Below are 10,000 nucleotides of genomic sequence, written 5' to 3'. Positions count from 1 at the left end.
AAGAAAGAAAGAAAGAAAGAAAGAAAGAAAGAAAGAAACAGCATAAGAATATAGAATTCCAAAATTATTGTGAAATATGTAAATAAATGAATTTACTATAATGTAGTGAGGTCACCAAGGCCACGCCTCCTCCGCTGTGAGAGGCACAGAGAGAAGGAAGAAGGAGTGCGAGAGAAAGAGAGAAAGAGTGAAAGAGAAATGCAATTTCCTGACTGGTTGGTGTGATTGGCACGAGGTAGACTGCTGATCACTGAGACCTAGCCTCCTTATCCAGTGTGCATATATCCTGTGTGTGTGCGTGTGTGTGTGAGATGTGTGTGTGTGTGTGTTTGTGTGTGTGTGTGTGTGTGTGTGATGTGTGTGTGTGTGTGATGTGTGTGTGTGTTTGTGTGTGTGTGTGACGTGTGTGTGTGATGTGTGTGTTTGTATGTGTGTGTGTGATGTGTGTGTGATGTGTTTGTGTGTGTGTGATGTGTGTGTTTGTATGTGTGTGTGTGATGTGTTTGTGTGTGTGTGATGTGTGTGTGTGATGTGTGTGTGATGTGTTTGTGTGTGTGTGATGTGTGTGTTTGTATGTGTGTGTGTGATGTGTTTGTGTGTGTGTGTGTGTGATGTGTGTGTGTGATGTGTGTGTTTGTATGTGTGTGTGTGATGTGTGTGTGTGATGTGTGTGTGTGTGTGTGTGTGATGTGTGTGTTTGTGTGTGTGTGTGATGTGTGTGTGTGATGTGTGTGTGTGATGTGTGTGTGTGTGTGTGATGTGTGTGTGTGTGATGTGTGTGTGTGTGTGATGTGTGTGTGTGATGTGTGTGTGTGTGTGTGTGTGATGTGTGTGTGTGTGTGATGTGTGTGTGTGATGTGTGTGTTTGTATGTGTGTGTGTGATGTGTGTGTCTGTGTGTTTGTGTGTGTGTGTGTGTGATGTGTGTGTGTGATGTGTGTGTTTGTATGTGTGTGTGTGATGTGTGTGTGTGTTTGTGTGTGTGTGATGTGTGTGTGATGTGTGTGTTTGTATGTGTGTGTGTGATGTGTGTGTGTGTTTGTGTGTGTGTGATGTGTGTGTGTGATGTGTGTGTTTGTATGTGTGTGTGTTTGTGTGTGTGTGATGTGTGTGGTTGTATGTGTGTGTGTGTGTGTGTGTGTGATGTGTGTGTTTGTATGTGTGTGTGTGTGTGTGATGTGTGTGATGTGTGTGTTTGTATGTGTGTGTGTGATGTGTGTGTGTGTGTGTGTGATGTGTGTGTGTGTGATGTGTGTGTGTGTGTGTGTGTGTGATGTGTGTGTGTGTGATGTGTGTGTGTGATGTATGTGTGTGTGATGTGTGTGTGTGATGTGTGTGTGTGTGTGTGTGATGTGTGTGTGTGATGTGTGTGTGTGTGTGATGTGTGTGTGTGTGATGTGTGTGTGTGATGTGTGTGTTTGTATGTGTGTGTGTGATGTGTGTGTCTGTGTGTTTGTGTGTGTGTGTGATGTGTGTGTGTGATGTGTGTGTTTGTATGTGTGTGTGTGATGTGTGTGTGTGTTTGTGTGTGTGTGATGTGTGTGTGATGTGTGTGTTTGTATGTGTGTGTGTGTTTGTGTGTGTGTGATGTGTGTGTGTGATGTGTGTGTTTGTATGTGTGTGTGTTTGTGTGTGTGTGATGTGTGTGTTTGTATGTGTGTGTGTGTTTGTGTGTGTGTGATGTGTGTGTTTGTATGTGTGTGTGTGTGTGTGTGATGTGTGTGTTTGTATGTGTGTGTGTGATGTGTGTGTGTGTGATGTGTGTGTGATGTGTGTGTGTGTGATGTGTGTGTGTGTGTGTGTGTGATGTGTGTGTGTGTGATGTGTGTGTGTGTGATGTATGTGTGTGTGATGTGTGTGTGTGTGTGTGTGATGTGTGTGTGTGATGTGTGTGTGTGTGTGATGTGTGTGTGTGTGATGTGTGTGTGTGATGTGTGTGTTTGTATGTGTGTGTGTGTGTGTGTGTCTGTGTGTTTGTGTGTGTGTGTGATGTGTGAGTGTGAGTGTGTGTGTGTGTGTGTGTCTGTGTGTGAGTGTGTGTGTCTGTGTGTGAGTGTGTGTGATGTGTGTGTTTGTATGTGTGTGTGTGTTTGTGTGTGTGTGATGTGTGTGTGTGATGTGTGTGTTTGTATGTGTGTGTGTTTGTGTGTGTGTGATGTGTGTGTTTGTATGTGTGTGTGTGTGTGTGTGTGTGTGTGATGTGTGTGTTTGTATGTGTGTGTGTGTGTGTGTGATGTGTGTGTTTGTATGTGTGTGTGTGATGTGTGTGTGTGTGATGTGTGTGTGATGTGTGTGTGATGTGTGTGTGTGATGTGTGTGTTTGTATGTGTGTGTGTGATGTGTGTGTGTGTGTGATGTGTGTGTGTTTGTATGTGTGTGTGATGTGTGTGTGTGATGTGTGTGTTTGTATGTGTGTGTGTGATGTGTGTGTGTGTGTGTGTGATGTGTGTGTGTGTGTGATGTGTGTGATGTGTGTGTGTGTGATGTGTGTGTGTGTGATGTGTGTGTGTGTTTGTGTGTGATGTGTGTGTGATGTGTGTGTGATGTGTGTGTGTGTGATGTGTGTGTGTGTGTGATGTGTGTGTGATGTGTGTGTGTGTGATGTGTGTGTGTGTGTGTGATGTGTGTGTGTGTGTGTGATGTGTGTGTGTGTGTGTGATGTGTGTGTGTGATGTGTGTGTGATGTGTGTGTGTGTTTGTATGTGTGTGTGATGTGTGTGTGTGATGTGTGTGTGATGTGTGTGTGTGTGATGTGTGTGTGTGTGATGTGTGTGTGTGTTTGTATGTGTGTGTGATGTGTGTGTGTGATGTGTGTGTTTGTATGTGTGTGTGTGTGTGTGATGTGTGTGTGTGTTTGTATGTGTGTGTGATGTGTGTGTGTGATGTGTGTGTGATGTGTGTGTGTGTGTTTGTATGTGTGTGTGATGTGTGTGTGATGTGTGTGTGTGATGTGTGTGTGTGATGTGTGTGTGTGATGTGTGTGTGTGTGATGTGTGTGTGTGTTTGTATGTGTGTGTGATGTGTGTGTGTGATGTGTGTGTTTGTATGTGTGTGTGTGTGTGTGATGTGTGTGTGTGATGTGTGTGTTTGTATGTGTGTGTGTGATGTGTGTGTGTGTGTGATGTGTGTGTGTGATGTGTGTGTGTGATGTGTGTGTTTGTATGTGTGTGTGTGATGTGTGTGATGTGTGTGTGTGATGTGTGTGTGTGATGTGTGTGTTTGTATGTGTGTGTGTGATGTGTGTGTGTGTGTGATGTGTGTGTGATGTGTGTGTGTGATGTGTGTGTTTGTATGTGTGTGTGTGATGTGTGTGTGTGTGATGTGTGTGTGTGATGTGTGTGTGTGTGTGATGTGTGTGTGTGATGTGTGTGTGTGATGTGTGTGTTTGTATGTGTGTGTGTGATGTGTGTGTGTGTGTGATGTGTGTGTGTGATGTGTGTGTGTGATGTGTGTGTGATGTGTGTGTTTGTATGTGTGTGTGTGATGTGTGTGTGTGATGTGTGTGTGTGTGTGTGTGTGATGTGTGTGTGATGTGTGTGTGTGATGTGTGTGTTTGTATGTGTGTGTGTGATGTGTGTGTGTGTGTGATGTGTGTGTGTGTGATGTGTGTGTGTGATGTGTGTGTTTGTATGTGTGTGTGTGATGTGTGTGTGTGTGTGATGTGTGTGTGATGTGTGTGTGTGATGTGTGTGTTTGTATGTGTGTGTGTGATGTGTGTGTGTGTGTGATGTGTGTGTGTGATGTGTGTGTGTGATGTGTGTGTTTGTATGTGTGTGTGTGATGTGTGTGTGTGTGTGATGTGTGTGTTTGTATGTGTGTGTGTGATGTGTGTGTGTGATGTGTGTGTGTGATGTGTGTGTGATGTGTGTGATGTGTGTGTGTGTTTGTATGTGTGTGTGATGTGTGTGTGTGATGTGTGTGTTTGTATGTGTGTGTGTGTGTGTGATGTGTGTGTGTGATGTGTGTGTGTGATGTGTGTGTGTGTGTGATGTGTGTGTGTGATGTGTGTGTTTGTATGTGTGTGTGTGATGTGTGTGATGTGTGTGATGTGTGTGTGTGATGTGTGTGTGTGATGTGTGTGTGATGTGTGTGTTTGTATGTGTGTGTGTGATGTGTGTGTGTGTGTGTGTGTGTGTGTGTGATGTGTGTGTTTGTATGTGTGTGTGTGTGATGTGTGTGTGTGTGATGTGTGTGTGTGATGTGTGTGTTTGTATGTGTGTGATGTGTGTGATGTGTGTGTGTGATGTGTGTGTGTGATGTGTGTGTTTGTATGTGTGTGTGTGATGTGTGTGTGTGTGTGATGTGTGTGTGTGATGTGTGTGTTTGTATGTGTGATGTGTGTGTGTGTGATGTGTGTGTGTGTGATGTGTGTGTGTGATGTGTGTGTTTGTATGTGTGTGTGTGTGTGTGATGTGTGTGTGTGATGTGTGTGTTTGTATGTGTGTGTGATGTGTGTGTGTGTGTGTGATGTGTGTGTGTGATGTGTGTGTGATGTGTGTGTGTGATGTGTGTGTGTGATGTGTGTGTGTGATGTGTGTGTTTGTATGTGTGTGTGTGATGTGTGTGTGTGTGATGTGTGTGTGTGTGTGATGTGTGTGTTTGTATGTGTGTGTGTGTGATGTGTGTGTGTGTGTGATGTGTGTTTGTATGTGTGTGTGTGATGTGTGTGTGTGATGTGTGTGTGTGATGTGTGTGTGTGTGTGATGTGTGTGTGTGTGTGATGTGTGTGTGTGTGTGTGTGTGTGATGTGTGTGTTTGTATGTGTGTGTGTGATGTGTGTGTGTGATGTGTGTGTGTGATGTGTGTGTGTGTGTGATGTGTGTGTGTGTGTGTGTGATGTGTGTGTTTGTATGTGTGTGTGTGATGTGTGTGTGTGATGTGTGTGTGTGTGATGTGTGTGTGTGATGTGTGTGTGTGATGTGTGTGTGTGATGTGTGTGTTTGTATGTGTGTGTGTGATGTGTGTGTGTGTGTGATGTGTGTGTGTGATGTGTGTGTGTGATGTGTGTGTTTGTATGTGTGTGTGTGGTGTGTGTGTGTGTGATGTGTGTGTGTGATGTGTGTGTGTGATGTGTGTGTGTGTGATGTGTGTGTGTGATGTGTGTGTGTGATGTGTGTGTTTGTATGTGTGTGTGTGTGTGTGATGTGTGTGTGTGATGTGTGTGTGTGATGTGTGTTTGTATGTGTGTGTGATGTGTGTGTGTGATGTGTGTGTGTGTGTGTGTGATGTGTGTGTTTGTATGTGTGTGTGTGATGTGTGTGTGTGTGATGTGTGTGTGTGATGTGTGTGTGTGATGTGTGTGTGTGATGTGTGTGTTTGTATGTGTGTGTGTGATGTGTGTGTGTGTGTGATGTGTGTGTGTGATGTGTGTGTGTGATGTGTGTGTTTGTATGTGTGTGTGTGGTGTGTGTGTGTGTGATGTGTGTGTGTGTGATGTGTGTGTGTGATGTGTGTGTGTGTGTGATGTGTGTGTGTGATGTGTGTGTGTGATGTGTGTGTTTGTATGTGTGTGTGTGTGTGTGATGTGTGTGTGTGATGTGTGTGTGTGATGTGTGTTTGTATGTGTGTGTGTGATGTGTGTGTGTGATGTGTGTGTGATGTGTGTGATGTGTGTGATGTGTGTGATGTGTGTGTGTGTGTGTGATGTGTGTGTGTGTGTGATGTGTTATCTACCTCCCAGCTCTCAAAATGATACCAAGCATTATCAGACAGACGGATATGAGTCTGCTGTTCGCTACACGATAGATATTACACTTTCGTTTGAAACAAACGCACATCATCGTGATGTAGGAGAAATAAAGCGGTGGATTTATTTTGATCCACATGTAGAAGCTGCAAGACAAATCTTTGGTTTAAAAATATCTGAAATAAAAAAAAATCAAAAATTGAAATCTGAAAGCAAGGTTCATTTAGTGCGATTTCTCAGGAGCATAAATAGAAAGGAAGGAAGGAAGGAAGGAAAGAAGAATGACAGAAAGAACGAAGCAAGGAAGAACAAAAGAAAGAACGAAGCAAGGAAGAACGAAAGAAAGAACGAAGCAAGGAAGAACGAAAGAAAGAACGAAGCAAGGAAGAACGAAAGAAAGAACGAAGCAAGGAAGAACAAAAGAAAGAACGAAGCAAGGAAGAAAGAACGGAGCAAGGAAGAAAGAACGAAGCAAGGAAGAACAAAAGAAAGAACGAAGCAAGGAAGAACGAAAGAAAGAACGAAGCAAGGAAGAACGAAAGAAAGAACGAAGCAAGGAAGAAAGAACGAAGCAAGCAAGAACGAAAGAAAGAACGAAGCAAGGAAGAACAAAAGAAAGAACGAAGCAAGGAAGAAAGAACGAAGCAAGCAAGAACGAAAGAAAGAACGAAGCAAGGAAGAACAAAAGAAAGAACGAAGCAAGGAAGAAAGAACGGAGCAAGGAAGAAAGAACGAAGCAAGGAAGAACAAAAGAAAGAACGAAGCAAGGAAGAACAAAAGAAAGAACGAAGCAAGGAAGAACAAAAGAAAGAACGAAGCAAGGAAGAAAGAACGGAGCAAGGAAGAAAGAACGAAGCAAGGAAGAACGAAAGAAAGAACGAAGCAAGGAAGAACAAAAGAAAGAACGAAGCAAGGAAGAAAGAACGAAGCAAGCAAGAACGAAAGAAAGAACGAAGCAAGGAAGAAAGAACGGAGCAAGGAAGAAAGAACGGAGCAAGGAAGAAAGAACGAAGCAAGGAAGAACAAAAGAAAGAACGAAGCAAGGAAGAAAGAATGGAGCAAGGAAGAAAGAACGGAGCAAGGAAGAAAGAACGAAGCAAGGAAGAACAAAAGAAAGAACGAAGCAAGGAAGAAAGAACGGAGCAAGGAAGAAAGAACGAAGCAAGGAAGAACAAAAGAAAGAACGAAGCAAGGAAGAACGAAAGAAAGAACGAAGCAAGGAAGAACGAAAGAAAGAACGAAGCAAGGAAGAACGAAAGAAAGAACGAAGCAAGGAAGAACAAAAGAAAGAACGAAGCAAGGAAGAAAGAACGAAGCAAGGAAGAAAGAACGAAGCAAGGAAGAACGAAAGAAAGAACGAAGCAAGGAAGAACGAAAGAAAGAACGAAGCAAGGAAGAACGAAAGAAAGAACGAAGCAAGGAAGAACAAAAGAAAGAACGAAGCAAGGAAGAAAGAACGAAGCAAGGAAGAACGAAAGAAAGAACGAAGCAAGGAAGAACAAAAGAAAGAACGAAGCAAGGAAGAAAGAACGGAGCAAGGAAGAAAGAACGAAGCAAGGAAGAACAAAAGAAATAACGAAGCAAGGAAGAACAAAAGAAAGAACGAAGCAAGGAAGAAAGAACGAAGCAAGGAAGAACAAAAGAAAGAACGAAGCAAGGAAGAACGAAAGAAAGAACAAAGCAAGGAAGAACGACAGAAAGAACGAAGCAAGGAAAAATGAAAGAAAGAACAAAGCAAGGAAGAACGACAGAAAGAACGAAGCAAGGAAGAACGAAAGAAAGAACAAAGCAAGGAAGAACGACAGAAAGAACGAAGCAAGGAAGAACGACAGAAAGAACGAAGCAAGAAAGAACGAAAGAAAGGACGAAGCAAGGAAGAAAGAACGAAGCAAGGAAGAACAAAAGAAAGAACGAAGCAAGGAAGAAAGAACGAAGCAAGGAAGAAAGAACGAAGCAAGGAAGAAAGAACGAAGCAAGGAAGAAAGAACGAAGCAAGGAAGAAAGAACAAAGCAAGGAAGAACGACAGAAAGAACAAAGCAAGGAAGAAAGAACGAAGCAAGGAAGAACAAAAGAAAGAACGAAGCAAGGAAGAACGACAGAAAGAACGAAGCAAGGAAGAACGACAGAAAGAACGAAGCAAGAAAGAACGAAAGAAAGGACGAAGCAAGGAAGAAAGAACGAAGCAAGGAAGCAAGGAAGAAAGAACGAAGCAAGGAAGAAAGAACGAAGCAAGGAAGAAAGAACAAAGCAAGGAAGAAAGAACAAAGCAAGGAAGAAAGAACAAAGCAAGGAAGAACGACAGAAAGAACAAAGCAAGGAAGAAAGAACGAAGCAAGGAAGAACAAAAGAAAGAATGAAGCAAGGAAGAACGACAGAAAGAACGAAGCAAGGAAGAAAGAACGAAGCAAGGAAGAACGACAGAAAGAACGAAGCAAGGAAGAAAGAACGAAGCAAGGAAGAACAAAAGAAAGAACGAAGCAAGGAAGAAAGAACGAAGCAAGGAAGAACAAAAGAAAGAACGAAGCAAGGAAGAAAGAACGAAGCAAGGAAGAACAAAAGAAAGAACGAAGCAAGGAAGAACAAAAGAAAGAACGAAGCAAGGAAGAAAGAACGAAGCAAGGAAGAACAAAAGAAAGAACGAAGCAAGGAAGAACAAAAGAAAGAACGAAGCAAGGAAGAAAGAACGAAGCAAGGAAGAACAAAAGAAAGAACGAAGCAAGGAAGAACAAAAGAAAGAACGAAGCAAGGAAGAACGACAGAAAGAACAAAGCAAGGAAGAACGACAGAAAGAACGAAGCAAGAAAGAACGAAAGAAAGGACAAAGCAAGGAAGAACGAAAGAAAGAACGAAGCAAGGAAGAACGACAGAAAGAACGAAGCAAGGAAGAAAGAATGAAGCAAGAAAGAAAGAAAGAAAGAACGAAGCAAGGAAGAACGACAGAAAGAACAAAGCAAGGAAGAACGACAGAAAGAACGAAGCAAGAAAGAACGAAAGAAAGGACAAAGCAAGGAAGAACGAAAGAAAGAACGAAGCAAGGAAGAACGACAGAAAGAACGAAGCAAGGAAGAAAGAATGAAGCAAGAAAGAAAGAAAGAAAGAACAAAGCAAGGAAGAACGACAGAAAGAACGAAGCAAGGAAGAAAGAATGAAGCAAGGAAGAAAGAAAGAAAGAAAGAAAGAAAGAAAGAAAGAAAGAAAGAAAGAAAGAAAGAAAGGAACAAAGAACGAAGCAAGGAAGAAAGAATGAAGCAAAGAAAGAAAGAAAGACCGACGGACGGATGGATGGATGGAAGGAAGGAAGGGAAGAAGGAACCAACTACACTTTCTTTGGTATTGTTTATTAGCTTTAAGAGAGATAAACAGAGGCTGGTGAAGAAAACAGCTGCTGTAATGTTGGTGAGATGGATTTCATGGATGTTCTATAACATTAATGTAACTGGAAATGGATAAAAAAATGTGATTAATGTTAAAAAAAAATCATCGGCAAGTTTCTGGGGAATAAAGACGTCCTTCTGAGACTTGCTGTTATCGGGAGCTACGTTTCTGTGGAATGGTACCAGTAACTTGATTATTTTCCTCAGACAGCACAACCCCAGAGTGTTTTATTCTAAACACTATAACTGAATACCATTTCCAGATATATTCTGTTGTTTCTGATACACGCCAGCTTCTTTCTGATCTAATCAGCAGCACTCCTGACCCCATCGTCCGTTTGTTTCTGTTATGTCCGACTCCTGGCATCTTCAATCGCTTTGTTATGTCTGTCTACCTGTAGACGGGTCTGAGTCACACTTTTTAGGGCTAAACACGTCTCCATGTCTGACTGAGAGAGAGAGAGAGAGAGAGAGAGAGAGAGACCAGCTGACGGAGGAGTGTGGACAAACGTTGGCGTGGCTAAAAAAAAAAAAGAAAGATCCCTTCATTACACATTTATGAATCATCCGAGAAAGGGCGAGAGAGATAGAGGGAAAGTGTGAGAGAGAAAGAGGGAGGGAGGGAGGGAAGGAGCGATCACTTGGAAAGGGACTGTAACAGCTCCCTGATGCCTTGCTAAGCAGCAGGCTTTAGCGAGCTCATGGGAAATGTGATATCATTAGAGATATATTTCACGCTAGATTGATGATATTTACTGTTGGCTTTACGGTGACTGGCTGCCAGAGCGCTTCCACCCCAACATCACACAACTATCTACAGCAGATAAAAACCGGACGGATGGGAGGGATGTGACGTGACAGGAAGTGATGCGCATCATGATATTTTTCATTTCTTTTATGCCACAGAGGTTCACTGACCGTTTCATTTAATTCAATTTAA

General features: G+C 42.5%; 1 protein-coding gene across 1 annotated transcript in view; it reads left to right on the top strand.

The window, feature by feature from the left end:
• rimbp2b (RIMS binding protein 2b) overlaps window positions 1-10,000 on the top strand; it is a 118,784-nt gene that overhangs the window by 55,621 nt on the left and 53,163 nt on the right. The gene's annotated exons all lie outside the window — the stretch shown is intronic.

The sequence above is a fragment of the Hemibagrus wyckioides genome, linkage group LG05 (genome assembly GCF_019097595.1).
Source record: "Hemibagrus wyckioides isolate EC202008001 linkage group LG05, SWU_Hwy_1.0, whole genome shotgun sequence".
Lineage (NCBI taxonomy): Eukaryota > Metazoa > Chordata > Actinopteri > Siluriformes > Bagridae > Hemibagrus > Hemibagrus wyckioides.
The sequence above is the reverse complement of the archived record's forward strand: the minus strand, read 5'-3'. Positions and strand labels throughout refer to the sequence as shown.